Source organism: Dama dama, chromosome X (assembly GCF_033118175.1).
Source record: "Dama dama isolate Ldn47 chromosome X, ASM3311817v1, whole genome shotgun sequence".
Lineage (NCBI taxonomy): Eukaryota > Metazoa > Chordata > Mammalia > Artiodactyla > Cervidae > Dama > Dama dama.
This window is the reverse complement of record NC_083714.1, coordinates 82,594,003-82,615,608: the sequence shown is the minus strand read 5'-3', so window position 1 is coordinate 82,615,608 and position 21,606 is coordinate 82,594,003. Positions and strand designations below refer to the sequence as shown.

Below are 21,606 nucleotides of genomic sequence, written 5' to 3'. Positions count from 1 at the left end.
AAAAGCAGTAGATACAAATGCAAAGAAGAAAAAGCAACCCAAACACAACACTAAATATAGTCATCAAACAACATGAGAAGAGAATAAGAGATGGAGGGAAGAAGGAAGGTCAACAAAAACAAATTCAAAACAATTAACAAAATGTCAATAGTAACATGTGCTGTGTGTGCTTAGTCACTCAGTCATGTCCAAATCTTTGTGACCCCATGGACTGTAGCCCACCAGTCTCCTCTGTCCATGGGTATTTTCCAGGCAAAAATACTGGAATGGGTTGTCACGCCCTCCTCCAGGGAATCTTCCCAACCCAGGGATTGAATTCAGGTCTCCTACATTGCAGACAGATTCTTTACAGTCTGAGCCACCAGAGAAGACCAAGAATACTGGAGTGGGTAGCCTATCCCTTATTCAGAGGATCTTCCCAACCAAGGAATTGAACCAGGGTCTCCTGCATTGAAGGTGGATTCTTTACCAGCTGAGCTACCAGGGAAGCCCTTATTGATAATTACCTCAAATGTAAATGTATTAACTGTTATAACCAAAAGACAGACTGGATGACTAGATACAAAAACAAGACTCACATATATATGTATACATATATATACATATGTATGTATATGTATATATGTGAGTATATATATATATACATACTTATATATATGTATACACATATATATATGTATGTATACATACATACATATATATATACACACACATATATATGCTGTCTACCAGAGACACACTTCAAACCTAGAGACACATACAGACTGAAAGTGTCAGGATAGAAAAAGATATTCCATATGCATGGAAATGAAAAAAAAAAAAAAAAAAAAGGCTGGAGTCAACTTCGTTGGTCACCACCCAGGCACTGATGGGGGACCTCAGATACCTACTGGGGTAAGAGGAATCCCCATTTGACCAGGTAGGACATGAGGGTCATGAGAGGAAGAAAAATTGGAAGCAGAACATAACTGGCACTTCTGAGGGGCAGTTGGATAAAAGGAAGGGTCCTTATGATCAGAGGGGCTGGGAGGAAACTTTCATGGCATTGGAGGATCAGAGGGTAACGTGGCAAGCATCTTCCTTGCCCACTTGTTCACTGGAAGGCCTGCTGGGGTCTTGGGCTTGAACTTCAGCCCTCAAGGGCCCCCTCTGGCCAGGTGGGTCCTGGGAGCATGGAAGGGGAGAAAATTTGGATATGGGATGGGATTGGCAACCTTGAGAGACAGTGAGGGAGAGGAAGGGTTCAAACACACCTATGGGCCCAACCTCACAGTGTGAGGAATGGCAGAGAAGAACGGAAACTTCCAGTGGATAAAGGAGTCATAAGGGATCACAGCAAGCATCTCTGTCTGCTTGGGGCTTAGTGAGCCTGCTGGAGTCCCAAGCCTGAAACTCAGCTCTTAGGGTCCCCTTCTAGTTTTGCAAATCATGAGCCTAAGCCCACCCACTCTCATCACACCTTGCCTTGCCTTGCCCAGGTTTTTTCCAGGTTTTTTTTTTTTTTTTTTTTTTTGGTGTGCTCTTGTCATTCTATTTTACTTTGTTGTTATTACATTTTTATTTTTCTAATTTTATTTAATTTTGTATCCCTTGCTATTGTTTTGACATTTTTGCTTGTTGCCTTTTTTCTCTATGCTGCATGGTTTTCAGTGTCCAGGTTCCCAGGCCAGGGGGCAAGCCTGAACTCCTGTGTTGGGAGCACTGAGTCTAAACTGCTAAAATAACAGAGAACTGCAGATCCCAAGAAATATTAATCATTGTGAATGCTCCTGGCGGTCCTCATCTTCTCACCAAGATCAGACTCCATCAACAACCTACAAATTCCAATGCTAGATGCCTCAGGCCAAACAACCAGCAAGATGGGAACAAAACCCCACCTATCCAAAAAAAAATTGAGATAACAAAAAATATGGTACAGACAAAAGAGTAAAGTAAAAACATTCAAGTTCAGATGAATAAAGAAAAAATAGGCAATCTACCTGAACAAGAATTCGAGGTAATAATAGTAAAGATGATCTTAAATCTTGGAAATAGAATGGAGGCAGTGATTGAAAAAATGCAAGAAGTGATTAATAAGGAACTGGAAGAACTAAAGAACAAACAAACTGTATTTAACAACACTAACAAAATTCAAAAATACACTAAAATGAATCAATAACAAATAACTGAAGCAGAAAAATGAATAAGTGAGTTAGAAGATAGAAATAACTACTGAGGAGCAGAATAAAGAAAAAAAGAATGATATTCCATGGTGTATATGTACCACAGCTTCCTTTTCCATTCATCTGCTGATGGGCATCTAGGTTGCTTCCATGTCCTGGCTATTGTAAACAGTGCTGCGATGAACATTGGGGTGCACGTGTCTCTTTCAGATCTGGTTTCCTCGGTGTGTATGCCCAGAAGTGGGATTGCTGGGTCATATGGCAGTTCTATTTCCAGTTTTTTAAGAAATCTCCACACTGTTCTCCATAGCGGCTGTACTAGTTTGCATTCCCACAAACAGTGTAAGAGGGTTCCCTTTTCTCCACACCCTCTCCAGCATTTATTGCTTGTAGACTTTTAGATAGCAACCATCCTGACTGGCGTGTAATGGTACCTCATTGTGGTTTTGATTTGCATTTCTCTGATAATGAGTGATGTTGAGCATCTTTTCATGTGTTTTGTTAGCCATCTGTATGTTTTCTTTGGAGAAATGTCTGTTTAGTTCTTTGGCCCATTTTTTGATTGGGTCATTTATTTTTCTGGAATTGAGCTGCAGGAGTTGCTTGTATATTTTTTAGATTAATCCTTTGTTGCTTCATTTGTTATTGTTTTCTCCCAATCTGAGGGCTGTCTTTTCACCTTGCTTATAGTTTCCTTTGTAGTGCAAGAGCTTTTAAGTTTCATTAGGTCCCATTTGTTTAGTTTTACTTTTATTTCCAATATTCTGGGAGGTGGGTCATAGAGGATCCTGCTGTGGTTTATGTCGGAGAGTGCTTGCCTATGCTTTCCTTTCAGAGTTTTATAATTTCTGGTCTTACATTAGATCTTTAATCCATTTTGAGTTTATTTTTGTGTATGGTGTTAGAAAGTGTTCTTGTTTTATTCTTTTACAAGTGGTTGACCAGTTTCCCCAGCACCACTTGTTAAAGAGGTTGTCTTTTTTCCATTGTATATCCTTGCCTCCTTTGTCAAAGATAAGGTGTCCATAGGTTTGTGGATTTATCTCTGGGCTTTCTATTCTGTTCCATTGATCTATATTTCTGTCTCTGTGCCAGTACCATACTGTCTTGATGACTGTGGCTTTGTAGAATAGTCTGAAGTCAGACAGGTTGATTCCTCCAGTTCCATTCTTCTTTCTCAAGATTACTTTGGCTATTCGAGGTTTTTTGTATTTCCATACAAATTGTGAAATTATTTGTTCTAGTTCTGTGAAAAATACCATTGGTAGCTTAATAGGGATTGCATTGAATCTATAGATTGCTGTGGGTAGCCATATGACCCAGCAATACCACTTCTGGGCATACACACTGAGGAAGTCAGATCTGAAAGAGACACGTGCACCCCAATGTTCATCGCAGCACTGTTTATAATAGCCAGGACATGGAAGCAACCTAGATGCCCATCAGCAGATGAATGGATAAGGAAGCTGTGGTACATATGCACCATGGAATATTACTCAGCCATTAAAAATAATTCATTTGAATCAGTTCTAATGAGATGGATGAAACTGGAGCCCATTATACAGAGTGAAGTATGCCAGAAAGATAAAGAACATTACAGTATACTAACATATTTATATGGAATTTAGAAAGATGGTAATGATAACCCTATATGCAAAACAGAAAAAGAGATACAGATGTACAGAACAGACTTTTGGACTCTGTGGGAGAAGGCGAGAGTGGGATGTTTCGAGAGAACAGCATTGAAACATGTATATTATCTATGGTGAAACAGATTACCAGCCCAGGTTGGATGCACGAGACAAGTGCTCAGTCCTGGTGCACTGGGAAGACCCAGAGGGATTGGGTAGAGAGGGATGTGGAAGGGGGGATCGGGATGGGGAATACATGTAAATCCATGGCTGATTCATGTCAATGTATGACAAAAACCACTACAATATTCTGAAGTAATTAGCCTCCAACTAATAAAAAATAAATGAAAAAAAAAAAGTACCTCATGAAACAATTCATACACAGAAATTTCATAATTTATATTTATTTCAGTAACTGGAGGAAGTCCCTAGGAGTCTAAATCTGTTGTTTGCTCTTTATCTGTTGACATTCACTCAATAGTTTTGTCCTTCGTATTTGTGACCCTTTATTGTGAGTTTATGTTTTCTTGGTCTTCACTTGCTGGACTCCAAGGAATTTAAATTGAAAAAACTTTCTTCCAGAGAAAATTTGCTTTTGTCTCTGTGTGTGTGTGTCAGAGATATTACCAACCTGGGACCATTTTTTAAGGGGCTTGGCTTAATGGCCACACCCTCAAATTCAGCTCCCTTGCTTGATGCTGACCCAAGAATCAAGTTTGTCTTTTGTTAGATTTTAGTGTCGATAATAATATTTGCCCTCATATTTAAGCCATGTTTCTGATTGCTTGTTGGTATCTGTTCTGGTTTCAGCTTATCCTTATTTTAGCTTGTAGGCAGAGTGCCTCAAAAACCCAGCAATACCCTAAATATCTATTTTATTCAGAATCTAATTGATGCACTCAAGAAAGCCCTTCAATGAGTATAGTCCATTATACTACTGTAAGTTTTCTTATTCTTTCTTTAATTCATGGGAATCTGACTTTCTGCACTTATAATTTATCTGAAATTGCTATCAACAAGATCACCTAAGAGTTTCATAAAGCTAAATCTAGCAGGTGTTTCTGTCCTTATCAACTCTTTCCCTTTTAATCACCCTGTCTCTATCCTAGTTTCCTTTGTAAGTTCTTCTTATACCATCCAACCCTTAAATGTTGATGTTCCTTGGGGTTTTAATGTTAACTCTTTCTTTTTAAACCCAGACAACTTTCTATAGTCAATCTGATCCATTCTTATGATTCCAGCTACCACTTATATATGTTGTTGATAAAGTGCAGGGATTTTTTAAAATTATTTTTTATTGAAGGATAATTGCTTTACAAAATTTTGATATTTTCCATCAAACCTCAACATGAATCTGTATGTAAAATAGATAGCCAATGGGAATTTGCTGTATGGCTCAGGAAACTCAAACAGAGGCACTGTATCAACCTAGAGGGGTGGGATGGGGAGGGTGATGGGACTGTCCAACACTGATCCAACACTGTCTCTATCCCAGACAAAAACTATGTATCCAACTACCTATTCTACTCAAATGTTTCATAGTTCTTATATTCAACATGTTAAAAACTGAATTTAATATCCTGCTTTTATACTCCCACCTATTTCTTTCCCCTGTATTCTCTATCCAAGCTGCACAAGACAGCAACCAGGTCATCATTCACAATGCCTCACTGTCTCAAAATGAACTTTCCCATTCAATAAATCACCAAATCTGACAGTTTATACAGGATCCGTTTACTTTTCTCTATATTCAGTGATACTTCTCTAATACAGACGAGTCACTTTTATCTCTTGCTTGGAGTATAGTGACAGCCTCTTGTTTCTCTGCCCGTCCTCTTGAATCCTTCCCTCCACACCACCTAATCCAGCCTCCATACTACAGTAGGTAATCTTTCTAAAGCCTTATTATGTCATTATTTGGCTTAAGCAATGATTAGCCATTGACTTCAGGATAAAGTTCAAAATCTTCCAAAGTTCTTCAACATCTGGACTCTGCTTATTGCCCAGCCTCATCTCTCTGTCACACTATTAATACATTCTCCTCCCCTGGCTGCCATAATCCTTAAAAAATGTTGAACTAGTTGCATTTTCTCAAACATGCTCCCTTAACAGAAATGTCTTAGTACTTACTCTCTATAGGTCCTTTTACTGTCTCCCATTGCTTGGGTAATGTTCACATAAAACCCTGCACTTACATATATCCCCTCCCTTTTGAATCTCCCTCCCATCACACTCCCCATCCCACCCCTCTATGTTGATACAGAGCCCCTGTTTGAGTTTCCATACAGCAAATTTCCCTTGGCTATCTATTTTACATATGGATTCATGTTGAAGTTTGACAGAAAACAACAAAATTCTGTAAAGCAATTATCCTTCAATAGAAAATAAATTAATTAAAAAAAAACCCTGCACTTTAGTAGTGTATATCTTACTGCACTGTACATATTGTCTATCTTCTTCATGAGAGTGTGAGCTCCTTGAAGATGGTATATGTCTTTGCACCCAAACATACTAAACATAGGCATTCAACAAATGATTGTAGGAAGAGAGCAGAGTAAAGCTAATCTGCAGCCTTAGCTTTATTTATAATATTATTACAAACTGTACTGAGAAATGGGGGGGGGGGGAGGAATATGCAAGCAGTTTGAAACTCTGTTCAATTATCAATATACTTCCTGTCTAAAGTGAAAAGATCATTGACAGAGACGTTAGAATACCCAGATCCTTTCTTGCAATGGCATTTAGGGATACAAAGGGATACCAGTTAATACTAAAAAGCTAATGCAGACAGTATAGACAGAACACTAGATGGCAGCAGAAAAAACATTGAAAAGGCAGTATTCAGTTCAGTTCAGTTCAGTCACAGTTGTGTCCGACTCTTTGGGACCCCGTGGACTGCGGCATGACAGGCCTCCCTGTCCATCACCAACTCCCAGAGCTTCCTCAAACTCATGTCCATCGAGTCGGTGATGCCATCTAACCATCTCATCTTCTGTCGTCCCCTTCTCCTCCTGCCGTCAATCTTTCCTAGCATCAGGGTCTTCTCAAATGAGTCAGCTCTTCACATGAGGTGGTCAAAGTATTGGAGTTTCAACTTCAGCATCAGTCCTTCCAATGAATATTCAGAACTGATCTTTAGGATGGACTGGTTGGATTTCCTTGCAGTCCAAGGATCTCTCAAGAGTCTTCTCCAACACCACAGTTCAAAAGCATCAATTCTTCACCACTAAGCTTACTTTATAGTCCAACTCACACGTCCATACATGACTACTGGAAAAATCATAGCTTTGACTAGATGGACCTTTGTTGGTTAAGTAATGTCTCTGCTTTTTTTTATGTCTCTTCTTTTTAATATGCTGTCTAGTTTAGTCATAGCTTTCCTTCCAAGGAGCAAGTGTCTTTTAATTTCACAACTGCAGTCACCATCTGCAGTGATTTTGGAGCCCCCCAAAAATAAAGCCTGCCACTGTTTCCACAGTTTCCCCATCTATTTGCCATGAAGTGATGGGACCAGATGCCATGATCTTAGTTTTATGAATGCTGAGTTTTAAGCCAACTTTTTCACTCTCCTCTTTCACTTTCATCAAGAGGCTCTTTAGTTCTTCTTCGCTTTCTGCCATAAGGGTGGTGTCATCTGCATATCTGAGGTTACTGATATTTCTCCCAGCAATCTTGATTTCAGCTTGTGCTTCATCCAGCCAAGCATTTTGCATGATGTACTCTGCATGTAAGCCAAATAAGCAGGGTGTCAATATACAGCCTTGACGTACTCCTTTTCTTATTTGAAACCAGTCTGTTGTTCCATGTCCAGTTTTAACTGTTGCTTCTTGACCTGCATACAGATTTCTCAGGAGGCAGGTCAGGGGATCTGGTATTCCCATCTCTTTGAGAATTTTCCACAGTTTGCTGTGATCCACACAGTCAAAGGCTTTGGTGTAGTCAATAAAGCAAACATAGATATTTTTTCTGGAACTCTCTTGCTTTTTCTATGATCTAACAGATGTTGGCAATTTGATCTCTGGTTCTTCTCCTTTTTCTAAATCCAGCTTGAACATCTGGAAGTTTACAGTTCACATACTGTTGAAGCCTGGCTTGGAGAATTTTGAGCTTTACTTTGCTAGTGTGTGAGATGAGTGCAATTGTATGGCAGTTTGAGCATTCTTTGCATTGCCTTTCTTTGGGATTGGAATGAAAACTGACCTTTTCCAGTCCTGTGGCCACTGCTGAGTTTTCCAGATTTGCTGGCATAATGAATGCAGCATTTTTACAGCATCATCTTTTAAGATTTGAAATAGCTCAACTGGAATTCCATTAACTCTATCAACTACACTAGCTTTGTTTTTAGTGATACTTCCTAAGGCCCACTTGACTTCACATTCCAGGATGTCTGGCTCTAGGTGAGTGATCACACCATTGTGGTTATCTGAGTCATAAAGATATTTTTTGCATAGTTATTCTGTGTATTCTTGCCACCTCTTCTTAATGCCATTGGCCTCTGTTTGGCCCATGCCATTTCTGTCCTTTATTGTGCTCATCTTTGCATGAAATGTCCCCTTGGAATCTCTAATTTTCTTGGTATTAGGTGACATATATTAGTGTTAATCCACTGCTGCTCTTCATTTGGCTACAGAGTTCAATTAACATCATCCTGGAGTGTGAAGTATACTAAAGGTATGGTGCTATAGGCCTTATCCAGTTTTTATCACAACTAAAAAGCAGCAGAATCTTGGCAACTGTTTATTTAAGCGATTATGGTTCTGTCTTTCAGTTTCTACTTTAATTTGTTCCTTCTGATTATATAATGGAGATAGATTATTATGTTAGAGTTGCTTAAATATGAAATTTTTAAAACTGAAAAATTTTAGCCTGATGAATATTGTTTTGTTATGAAAGTGAATACCGTGAGGGAGAGGAAGAGTGGACAGGGCTATGTTGTCCTTTTTTCCCCTGCTTTTCAGTCTTTCTGCTGCTGCCATCTAGTGTTCTGTCTTATACTGCTTGCATTTGCTTTACCACACCTGGGATAAGATAGAAGTAGAACATGATCATAACAACTGTAGCTCTCATTTGTCTCAGACGGTAAAGCGTCTGCCTACAAAGTGGGAGACCCGGGTTTGATCCCTGGGTAGGGAAGATCCTCTGGAGAAGGAAATGGCAACCCACTTTAGTACTCTTGCCTGGAATATCCCATGGGAGGAGCCTGGTAGGCTACAGTCCATGGGGTCGCAAAAGAGTCAGACATGACTGAGCGACTTTGCTTCACTTCACTGTAGTTTACAAAGTACTTTCACACATGTGTAATCATAGATTACTCCTAAGCAGCATTTCAATGATCCAGAGACTAGAGTTCTAGGGAAGTGACTTGTGGGGGTAGAGGCAGGGGTAATGGGACTTCCTCCCCTCACTCCTACCTCCATTAAAATACACCTCCTTTATATATATAGCACAGTTTCATTTATATGTTTTATCTATCTGGGTACTAATATGATTTTATTTTTCAGTATGAGATTTTGTCCACTGCCAGGATTCTACTACCTAAAAGTAAAAATTGATAATTCATATAGATAAGAAAACTGAAGCTCAGAGAGTTTCAGTCATAAGTCAAAGATCACACAGCTAATAAGTAGCAGAGCAAAATCTGCCTGATTCCAAGGCCCAAGTTGGCTTCCCAGACTATAGAGTTGCTTATAATGAAGTAGATTAAATTCAGATTGTTAAAAGAAAGGAAAGATCAAACAGATGACTCTTTAAAAACTGTGGTAAAATATACATAACATAAAATTTACCATTTTAATAATTATTTTTAAGTTTATAATTCAGTGCCATTAAGTACATTTACAATGTGTATCCACATTGAATTCACCACTATCTTTTTCTATAGCTTCTTTTGTCATCCCAAACAGAAACTCCATACCCATTAATCAATAACTCCCCATTCTCCTCTTGATCCAGTCCCTGGAGACCAACAGTTATTCTCTGTGTCTATGAATTTGACTGCTCTAGGAACCTCATGTAAGCGGAATTATACAATATTTGTCCACCTGTGATTGACTTGTTTCACTTACCATAATGTCTTCAAAGTTCACCCATGTTGTAGCATGTGTCAGAATTCCCTTCTTTTTTAAGCCTGAGTAATATTACATTGTATGTTATATACTACATTTTGTTTATTCATTCATCCATCAGTGGACATTGGATTGTTCTCTACTGTTGAATGTTGTCAATACCACTGCCATGAATACTGGTGTACAAATATATGTGACTCCCTGATTTTATTTACTTTGGTTATACCTGAAAATAAAACTGCTAAATCATGCAGTATTTCTATATTTAACTTTTCACAAAACTACCAAATTGCTTTTCACATTGAAGTATTTTTTTCTTTTATTCATTAAAAAAAAATTTTGTAGTATAGTATATATACAAAGTTGTGTTAGTTTCAGGTGTATAGCAAAGCTTCCCTGATAGTTCAGTTGGTAAAAAATCCACCTGCAATGCATGGGACCCTGGTTTGATTCCTGGGTTGGAAAGATCCGCTGAAGAAGGGATAAGCTACCCACTCCAGTATTCTTGGGCTTCTCTTGTGGCTCAGCTTGTAAAGAATCCGCCTGCAATGCGGGAGACCTGGGTTCCATCCCTGGGTTGGGAAAATCCCCTGGAGAAGGGAAAGGCTATCCACTCCAGTATTCCGGCCTGGAGAACTCCACGGACTATACAGTCCATGGGGTCGCAAAGAGTCGGACATGACTGAGCAACATTCACTTTCATATATACTTATATATATTTCCCTGGGTATATTTGATCCCTGGGTCAGGAAGATCCCCTGCAGTAGGAAATGGCAACCACCCACTCCAGTATTCTTGCCTGGAAAATTCCATGAACAGAGGAGCCTGATGGCCTGTAGTACATGAGGTCGCAAAGAGTTGAACACAACTGAGAAAATACAACAGTATATGTGTGTGTGTATTTATATTCTTTTTTATTTCCCTGTGCTATGCAGTAGGTCCTTATTGTTTATTTTATATGATATTACTTATATGTGGAATCTAATAAAAATGATACAAATGAAATTATTTACAAAACAGGCTCACAGTTCTCAAAATCAAATTTATGGTTACCTACGAGGAAATGTGAGGAGAAGTGATAAATTAGGAGATTAGAATTAGCATATACATATTGAATTATTTTTAAAAGCAATGGATTACAAAATTCATTTTATATGACAATATGTTTTCCAAATAATTTATTTACCACTGCCAATAAAGATTTTCCTTTTATGTTAAACTGTTTTTTCATAGAACATTGTTGTCTATAATCAAGAACACCTTATGTGTTGATGGATGAACAGATAAACAAAACGTGATATACATGTACAGTGGAATATTTTTCAGCCTTAAAAAAGAAGGAAGTTTTGGCACATCTACAACATGGATAAACCTTGGGGACATTTTGATAAGTCAAATAAGCAATACACAAGAGGACAAATATTGTGTGAGTCCACTCAGGTGAGGTATCTAGAGGGGTCAGATTCCTGGGACAGAAAGCAGAATGATAGTTCCTGGGGTTTAGGAAATGAGAGTTGTTTAGTGGGACAGTGTTTCAGTTTTGCAAGATGAAAAGAATTCACAAGGTTGGTTACACAACATCATGAATGTACTTAGAACTGAACTGTACACTTAAAAATGGTTAAGATGGTAAATTTTAGGTTCAGTGCATTTTACCACAACTAATTCCTATTTTTGTTTGTTTGTTTGCTTTCATTTATTTTTATTAGTTGGAGGTTAATTATTTTACAATATTGTAGTGGTTTTTGCCATACATTGACATGAATCAGCCATGGATTTACATGTGTTCCCCATCTTGAACCTTCCTCCCACCTCCCTCCCCATCCCATCCCTCTAGATCATCCCAGTGCACCAGCCCTGAGCACTTGCCTCCAAAAGATGGAAGAATAAGAATAATATATCATGCCATTTTTTGGAAATTGCTCCAGATAAATTAAATGTCCCTTTCACAGTGTTAAGTCTTCAAGTTTCTTAAAGCATAATTTTTTAAATAAAAAAAAAATGTTTTTCACTTGGATCCATTAATTAATGAACTGAATGATTGAGAGAGTCAATTCCTAGGCAGATTGATAAGAAGTCTAGGGGTCCCCAAGGAGAGAGGGGTCTGGAATTCTCAAGGAAGAAGAAAGGACAAACATTTTTGTCCGTCTACATTCCTTAGGATCATATAACAATAACGTATCCTGCTTGAGGACAGTCTCTGGAAAAAAACCTTCTGGCTAATTCTGTTATCTCAAAATGCAAATTACGGAAGTAGGTCTGGTGAGGTCTTTACAACCTCTAGACATTCTTTTGATTCCCTGTAATAACTAGTTTGAGAGTATATAATTCCATTGCTAACACTAGCAAGTGGGTACTCTTTCTACCCCTTTCTGATGTCTATGTCAGAAGGTTTCTCTATCTCCTTTATACTTTAATAAAGCTTTATTACACAAAAGCTCTGAGCAATCCAGCCTTGTGTCTGGCCCTGGGTTGAATTCTTCTTCTCCAGAGGCCAAGAACCCCAGCATCTTTGCATGATTCAGCAACAACCTTTCATCTCGGGGGCTCATCCGGGATCCTTCAGGACAAGGTAAGGATGCTTGGAGCTCTAGTTCTTTGTTCTCCTAGCGAACACGTTTGCCACTGTACTTTACTATCTTTACGGTGTGGTTGTATGAATGAATGAAACCCCCTGCGCGAAGCAAGTGAGGAGCCCTGCTCTGCGGTTCCGTGGCGACCTCATATTGCTTATGGCAGAAACCTGTCGGGGATTTATACCGACCTGCCAATGCCAAGAGTCACCCAATGTCTCCTTCAGGAACCAACCAGAAATGGGCAAAGCATGTGGACCGAACTCTCCTTTCTTGGTCAAACTTCTCTGTCTCTTTGACCATTTCATAACTCCTTGGGAACTAGAAGTACTAACCTAATCTATCGGGTCATAGGCTTTCAAGGGACTTGTAATCCATGTTGCTAATGTGTACTGTGGCCCAGGTCCCAAACTTGGATTGGTAGTCAGGAAGCACCTAGCCTCACTAGGCATGGAAAGTCTGGAAGCTAGATGGAGCTCTAGCTCCAAGAGCATCTCTGAGGTTAAAGGTTACTTAGATTGCAACTGCAATGCTGTGTTCCCCCCCCCCCCCCCCCGCCCCTTTGGCAACACTGGCTCTTAGCGGACCAGAGGAGGCTCTTACACTGGTGTGGTGATGCTTGGAAGGAACATCTCAGTTTTATGTTCATATCGGTTTTATTGTGGTCAGGAATATACTCAGGGTTGTGCACAGTCACTCAGGTGATGAATGTCTCCCCCAGTGGTCTTGGCTTGGGAGGCATTTCAGAAGGTTACTCTGATTGCACCCCGGGTGGCATCAGAGGCAAGCAAGGTTTTAATGGTGAGGAGCTGGACGTCAGTCAGGGATGCCATCAGGTCTGCCCCTGGTGCATCCCCACCTCATCTCGGTGGTAGAATCGGGAGGGACGAGTGTGATGTCTGCGTCGATAAGGGACAGACTAAGTCCAACTAGGCAGGAAAAGCTTTTGGTATAAAGTCTGTTCACACCCCCATCTAGAGCAGGGAGGGACGCCTCCGGTAGAAAGATGGTGCTGGTCGCTTTTTTCTCTCTTGCAGATGGGAGCTAACAATTCCAGCCTCACTCCTTTGAACTCTATCCTGAAAAACTGGAATAGATTCGATCCTCAGGGCTTAAAGAAGACACACCTGGTCTTCCTATGTGATACTGCATGGCCGCGGTACCCACTGGAGGATGGTGAACGGTGGCCAGTTGAAGGGTCTCTTAAGTATAAAATACTGTACAATTAGATCGGTTCTGTAGAAAACAAGGGAAATGGGTGGAAGTAGCATATGTGTTGCCCTTTTTCTCTCTGCGAAATATGCCAGATTTATGTTCTAAGGGTATAGATTTGGGTGTGACACCTTCAGCTTTCTCCTGTCCTCCTACTTTGCTAGATGAGATGGAGGACAGGAAACAAAGAGATAAAGAAAAGCAGGCTTCTCCAATCTATCCCTGGGATCATATGTACAGAACAGGAAGAGAGACTGAAGAACAGCCACACAAGCTGTTGCCTCTTCAAGAAGCACCCACAGGGAGAAATAATCAGTCTATGAGAGTTAATAAACCTTTTTCTTATCAAGAAATACAAAGAATCAAGGAGGATCTGGGAGACTATTTAGAGGACACAGAAAAATATATTAGAGCTTTTAAAGGTGTTACTCTGCATTATGACCTTACTTGGAAGGATGTGATGTATATCTTGGGACAAACACTGACTCTTGACTCAAAAAGTCGAGTTTTGGGAAAAGTGGTTGCTTATGGAGATGAATGGCTTGGTAATGAATCAATAAGAAAGAGGGAGGATGAGATAACCGCTCTCCCCACTGAAAATCAGGCAGTCCCAGCTACAGAACCAGACTGGGACTACAACACAGCTAAAGGAAGATGGGATCAGAGTCATTTTGTCAGATGTATTCTTGAAGGACTCAGGTAGGTGCATTCTAAGCCTTTAAACTATGGCAAACTGGCAAACATAGAACAGGAGGAGAAGGAAGCTCCTGGTAAATTCCTAGATAGACTGAGAGAAGCCCTTCGCAGATTCACTGAGATTGATCCTGAAAATGAAGAGAGAAAAGTGATCTTAAAGGATAGAGTTCTCACTCAGTCGGCTCCAGATATCTGCCGTAAGTGATTAAAATGGGTGTATGGACCAAATTAGTCTTTAGGTAATCTGTTACAACTGGCTCAGACAGTCTATTATGGTAGGGAATATGAGGAAAAGAAAGGCAGAGAAAGACAAAGGAACAGGCAGAAGCCTTCACAATGGCTATGAAAGCTGTTCTTAAACAGCCTGAGAAAAATGCCCAGAGGGACCCAGGTGAAAAGGGATGGACTTGCTATTACTGTGGAAAGGAGGGGCACCTCAAGTGGGATTTCCCTCAAGCATCTAAGCCGCCCTCGGCTCCATGTCTGGTCTGCAAAGGACCACACTGGAAGAGAGACTGCCCCCAGAGGCTAGGTTTCAGGGGTCAGAATCTCAAGAAAATCAGGACTGCAGGTGCCCAGGGGTCCCCACACAAGCTCCCTCCTAATTACACCTGAGGAACCCTGGGTATTGATAACTGTGGGAGGCCAATCCATCAATTTCCTTTTAGATACTGGGGCAACTTACCCCATGCTTACTGAAGCCCCCGGCCCACTTTCTCCCCTATCCACTTCCATAATGGGACTGTCTGGATGAGCCAATAGATATTATTTCAGTTATTCTTTATCTTGCAACTGGGATTCTGTGCTATTTTCACATGAGTTTCTGATCGTGCCAGAATCACCCCTTTTGGGGGAGGGATATACTGAGCAAGGTCCATGCCTCTGTTTTCATGAATATGGAGCCCTCCCTTTCTCTCCCTTTAGTTGAACAAAATGTAAATCCTAGAGTATGGGCTGATGGAAAATCTGTGGGTTGAGCACAAAATGCTATTCTTGTAGTTGTCAAGCTCAAAGACCCGCACTTATTTCCACATAAGAAGCAGTATCCACTGAAACCTGAGGTTAAGGAAGGGTTAAAACCCATCATCGAAAATTTAAAGGAGCAGGGACTATTAGCTCCCTGTAACAGTCCATGCAATACTCCTATTTGGGGTATAAAGAAATCAAATGGTAAATGGAGAATAGTTCAAGATTTACAAATAATAAATGAGGATGCAGTTCCTTTACACACCGTGGTGCCTAATCTTTATACTCTATTGTCTGAAATTCCTGAATGAGCCAAATATTGCTCAGTAATTGATTTGAAAGATGCCTTCTATTCAGTGCCTTTGGCAGAAGAAGGTCAATTTCTATTTGCCTTTGAAGACCCTACGCAGCCAGCTTCTCAGTTAACCTGGACAGTTTTGCCCCAGGGATTTCGTGACAGTCCTCACTTATTTGGGCAAAGTTTGTCACGGGATCTACAAAACTTTAATAGCTCTGAAGTGGTGGTGTTACAATATGTAGATGATATTTTGCTCTGTGCTGAGACAGAGGAAGCTGTGAGGCTGTGCCATGACAGGCAGCCTAGATTAGGAGTAGGCCTGGTTTTCCAGGGTAACATGATTATCAGGCCACCTGGAGCCAGCCAATCAACATGCACCTAGAAAGAAAAAGGGAACCTATCAGGGGAAAGCAGAAAAGCCTGTGAACGCCCAAGTTTGAAAAAAGCCCGTGAAGGTTTGGGCCAATAAGATTACTTTGCAAACATGTAACCAATCCACTTAAGCCAGCTACCAACGGCTTATGCACACCTTATAAATTGGGTAACACCCTGGGCTCAGTGCTCTCTGACCCCGTACCACTCTGTTGGACGCGCGGCAGGAACCCTGACTCGAGTCAGCAATAAACTTCCCTTTTTTTGCGAGTTGCATTGTCTTGGAAGCCTTCTCTCTTCCTGCGCAGGGATTCGGACATCGGGCATAACAGAAGCTTGTTCATGAGCCTCAGAAGATTTCTTGAACTTTCTGGCAGGTGGTGGTTACAAGGCATCAAGAGAGAAGGCTCAGCTTTGTCAAAAATCTGTTAGATATCTGGGCCTAATCATATCAGAAGGGACTAGGGCCATAGGCCCTGAGAGAATTAAACCTATACTAAACCATCCCCTACCTATGACTTTAAGACAATTGAGAGGATTTTTGGGAATCACAGGCTACTGTCATATTTGGATTCCGGGTTATGGGGAACTTGCCCAGCCTTTATATAAACTTATAGCTGAAACTCAGCAGGCCCAAACTGACAAACTGGCTTGGTCTCCAGATACTCAAAAGACTTTTAAGGATCTTCAGACTGCTCTCCTGCAAGCTCCCGCTCTGAGCTTGCCCACAGGGTCAGAATTTAATTTGTTTGTCACTGAAAGAAAAGGTATGTCCTTGGGAATTTTAACACAACCCTGATGGCCTCACCAGCAACCTATTGCTTATCTAAGCAGAAAATTAGATGTAATTGCACGTGGGTGGCCCCACTACCTAAGAGTAATTGGGGCAGCAGATTTATTAGCACCTGAAGCTTTAAAAATAATTACTGTATTTATTTATTTATTTATTATAAAGGGCAAAACCTTACTGTACTGACTTCTCATGATGTGAGGGGAATTTTAAATTCTAAGGTTAATATTTGGATGACAGAAAGTAGACTTCTTAAATATAAGTCATTATTGTTAGAAGGACCAGTAACTAAGCTTAAAGTTTGTGGAAATTTAAATCCTGCCACTTTCCTTCCTGAGAAGGAAAATGAGACACCTGATCATGATTGTTCCCAATTTTTAACTTTAAACTATGCAGCTTGGGAGGATCTAATGGATACCCCATTAGACAATCCTGACATGGAAATATTTACAGATGGCAGTTCTTTTGTTCAAGATGGAAAGCATAAAACAGGTTACTGTGTGGTGACTGCTGAACAGGTTTTAGAAGCAAAGTCTGTCCCCCAGGGAACCAGTGCTCAGTTAGCAGAGCTTGTGGCTCTGACCTGAGCTCTAGAGTTAAGTAAAGGGCAGCAGGTAAATATCTACACTGATTCTAAGTATGCTTATTTGACTTTACATGCTCATGCTGCAATATGGAAAGAAAGACAGTTTAAAACAGCAACAGGAGAACCTATTAAACATTTCAGAGAGATTGAGAGACTTTTAACTGCTATCTATTGTCCTAAAGAAGTAGCTGTTATGCATTGCAAAGGGCACAGCAGGGATGGGAGTAAAATAGCTGAAGGAAATCAACTGGCCGACTGTCAAGCCAGAAAAGCGTCACTTTACGAAACCCCCTCACTACAGATGCCTTTGATCTGGACAGGTCCTGTGGAACAGGAAAAGCCACAATATACTGAGGAAGAATTAGAAAGATATGAGAAAAGAGGAACAAAGATTACTGATAAAGGATGATTACAGTCCGAGGATGGACGATTAATAATTCCTGAAAATGCTCAGTGGAAAATTCTTACAGGTTTACAACAGAGTTTTCATTTGGGTGCAGAAAGTACTTACCAGATGGCTTCTCATTTGTTTGAAGGTAAAAATGTAACGAAAACTTTAAAGAACATTATCAAAAGCTGTGAGGTTTGTCAGAAAAATAACCCAAAGACTGAAAAGCTAGCAAAATCTGGATTACAACAGCATGGAAAGTATCCTGGAGAGGACTGGGAAATTGATTTCACTCATATGCCAAAAGCTAATGGGTATTCTTGCTTACAAGCTTGGGTAGATACTTTTACTGGATGGATTGAGGCTTTCCCCTGTCATAGTGAACAAGGTAAAGAGGTTATAAAGATTTTAATCCATGAAATTATCCCCAGGTTTGGGCTGCCACGGAGCCTTCAGAATGACGATGGCTCTGCCTTTAAAGCTGCTGTAACTCAGGGGGTGTGTAAAGCTCTAGGAATAAAGTATCGCTTACACTGTTCCTGGAGACCCCAATCCTCAGGGAAGTTCGAAAAAGCTAATGACATTATCAAAAGACATCTGTGCAAATTAACTCAAGAGATGCAGGACAATTGGATTAAAGTCCTACCCATAGCTTTAATGAGGGCTCGAACTGCCCTCAAAAAGGAAGGACTGTCCCCCTTTGGATGTATTTATGGAAAGCCTTTCTTATGCACCGACATTGTTATAGACCCTGAAGCCTTGGAATTAACTAATTATGCAACTCAGCTCTCAGCTTTTCAACAGGCATTAACAGAACTCCGGGAGATAACTCCTGACCCAGCCTCTGAGTCAAGCAAGCCTCTATTTGAGTCAGGAACTGAGGTCCTCATAAAAACATTAGGGTCTGGGGGCCCATCCCTCAAGCCCTTCTGGGAAGGCCCTTACCAGGTTATTCTTTCTTCTCCCACAGCTGTCAAAGTGCCAGGAATTGATTCGTGGGTACATCACACTCGAGTTAAGAGGTGGCACCCTGACCAGAACTAAGTGATTTCATTTTTTGTCTTTACTTTCTATGCTCTGACTTTGTACTTTTCAGATGGGCCTGACAATCTATGTGAGCCTACTTCTGCTGACTCCAAAAATCCTGAGTCTGTCGTTTGATCCTCAAGACCCTGGGCTCACTCCTATGCAGTATTCCACAATCAGTCTAACTGCTGGGTGTGTGTTCCCCTCTTCATCAGTGGAAGGTTTCTTGTGGTGGACATCTCAACTCCAAGGAAAGGACTTTCTCCAAGTCTGCGAATACCTTCAATAGCAATCGCATGTGATGCCTCTTCTTCATCTGATGAAATCTAACAACCCTAAAATGAACTGGTGCAACACTTTGTACTTTAACTATGGACATAATGTGACTTTTAATTTTGATTATACATTGTCTCGGTTTAATGACTATTTTGCTACACATCAGACAAATAGGTCTAGATCTGATGGCTTTTTATCTGATGTTTATCAAATATGGGATGAGGTTATATGGCTAACTCCTGAAAAAGGACATCTAATATCTACTGCCCCTATATGCTGGGGACAAAGAGAGCCATCCCCAAAAGTTAGCCAACAACTTAAATATAGTGATTGCAAACACTTGGGATTTTTGCCTCAGGAAATATGCAATGTAATCATTCCTGTGTTTTCCAACCCCAATTCAGGTCCTCCCTGTGTCTGGCCAGGCACTGATTGGGACTGGATATCTCAGTTATGCTGGTTTGCTCCAAGTGGGACTTACTGGATATGTGACTCTTACCTATGGGCTTGGCTTCCCCCTGGTTGGATAGGGAGATGCACCCTAGGTCTAGCCTTTACTCATGGCTTTATATCTTCAGAGCTTCCAGAAAAGCCTGCTAATTTACCCCACCTTAAAACTCGGTGGGCAAGGTCTGTATTTCACTGGTATGATTATTTGGCTGCAGTGTTTGTTCCCTCTTTGGGAACTACAGATGTTATGCTACGAGTGGATGCTTTGACTAATTTTACTCAAAAGGTATTACAAGATTCTCAAAAAGCTATTTCAGCTCTTCATGCTGAACAAGCACAAATTAGAAAGGTTTTTTTTTTTTAACAACTGATTATTGATTTATTAAAAAGATTGATTTAGGCATCAGCAATGGTGACTTCCACCTCGACTCCTGGCTCAGTACTGATGGAAGTGATCTGCTTGACAATTTCAGAGGGGCTGTGCAGGTCAATGAGTCACTTGTGGATCCTCATTTGGAATCAATCCCAAGTCTTAGAACCTTCACCACAAGGAGTTTTCCTTGTAGTTATTCTGAGTCTTGGTAGGCATCCGAACTGGTCCTTTCACTCTGAGATTCTTTTCCTTTGCGCCTCTGATCAGGTCAGCACACACCTCCAGAGACTTCACATTGCGGCTGGTGAGGGTGATCCTAATCCGGTGAATAGCCACCTCTGGCTCCACGGGAGTCTTGCCGGTGTCTTTAAAGGCCATGGCTGCTGCGCGGCTTCCTGACCGACTTGTGCCTCGGCGAGAGCGAACAGCGGTGAGTCAGGAACAAGAGCGGGTGGCCCGGAGTTCCGCGGCAGCAGCGACCGCATCTTCCTCAAAGAGAGAAAGGTGGTTTTACAAAACAGATTAGCTTTAGATATTCTGACAGCTGCACAAGGAGGAACTTGTGTCACTATTCATACCCAATGCTGTACTTATATATACCTGATATGAGCACTAATGTTACTCATTTTACTAAACACATGACGAAGATGATTGGGGCTGTGGATACTCCTGAAGCCTCAATTGCCTCACTTTGGGAGACGTTAACTAGTTCCCCATGGTGAAAAACTATCTTAATTACAATAATTCTTGTTGTTCTATTTTTGCTGCTTGCTCCCTGCATCTGTAACTGTGTAACTGGATTTGTTTCTAGTTGCATGAAGGCTTTTAAGTTACAAATGGTTGTCCAAGCTCCTATGAATGCCACAGCCTCCTCCAACTATTATTACATGGGGCCCCTGGATCAGAGACCCTCAATATGAGGGTTAGGAGAATATGTTGCCTTAACAATTTAGGGAGCATGTCCCTACACAGCAGGAAGTAGTTATGGAACAAAAACAGTGTCCCTTTCCTTGGCAACATAATTCTCCTAAAAGAAAAGAGGGGAATGAGAGGGTCAATTCCTAGGCAGGTTGATAAGAAGTCTAGGGGTCACCAAGGAGAGAAGGGTCTGGAATTCTCAAGGAGGAAAAAAGGACAAACTTTTTTGTCCCTATACATTCTTTAGGATTATATAACAATAATGGATCCTGCTTGAGGACAGTCTCTGGAAAAAACCTTCTGGCTAATTCTGTTATCTCAAAATGTAAATTATGGGAGTAGATCTGGTGAGGTCTTTACAACCTCTAGACATTCTTTTGATTCACTGTAATAACTAATTTGAGAGTATATAATTCCATTGCTAACAGTAGCAAGCAGGTACTCTTTCGACCCCCTTCTGATGTCTATGTCAGAAGCTTTCTCTATCTCCTTTATACTTTAATAAAGCTTTATTACACAAAAGCTCTGAGCGATCCAGCCTTGTCTCTGGCCCTGGATTGAATTCTTCTCCTCCGGAGGCCAAGAACCCCGGCGTCTTTGCATGATGCAGCAACAACCTTTCATGATCAACTTACAGTATTATGTCACAATGTCTCCTTTACCTGAAGTAACTTTGTGGTACAAATAAAATGTCCTTTTTATTTTTAACCCCAGAACATAATGTGAAAAGTTTCCAATGGATGCATAATATGAAATCAAGTTGACCAGGATTAATCCTACCATTATTGCTAATATCAGTGAATGTGACAAAAATAAATTTGCTT

At 40.6% G+C, this 21,606-nt stretch overlaps 1 pseudogene; it reads right to left on the bottom strand.

The window, feature by feature from the left end:
• Positions 1-19,887: 19,887 nt before the first annotated feature.
• LOC133052246 (small ribosomal subunit protein uS10-like) lies at positions 19,888-20,304 on the bottom strand (annotated as a pseudogene).
• Positions 20,305-21,606: the final 1,302 nt, after the last annotated feature.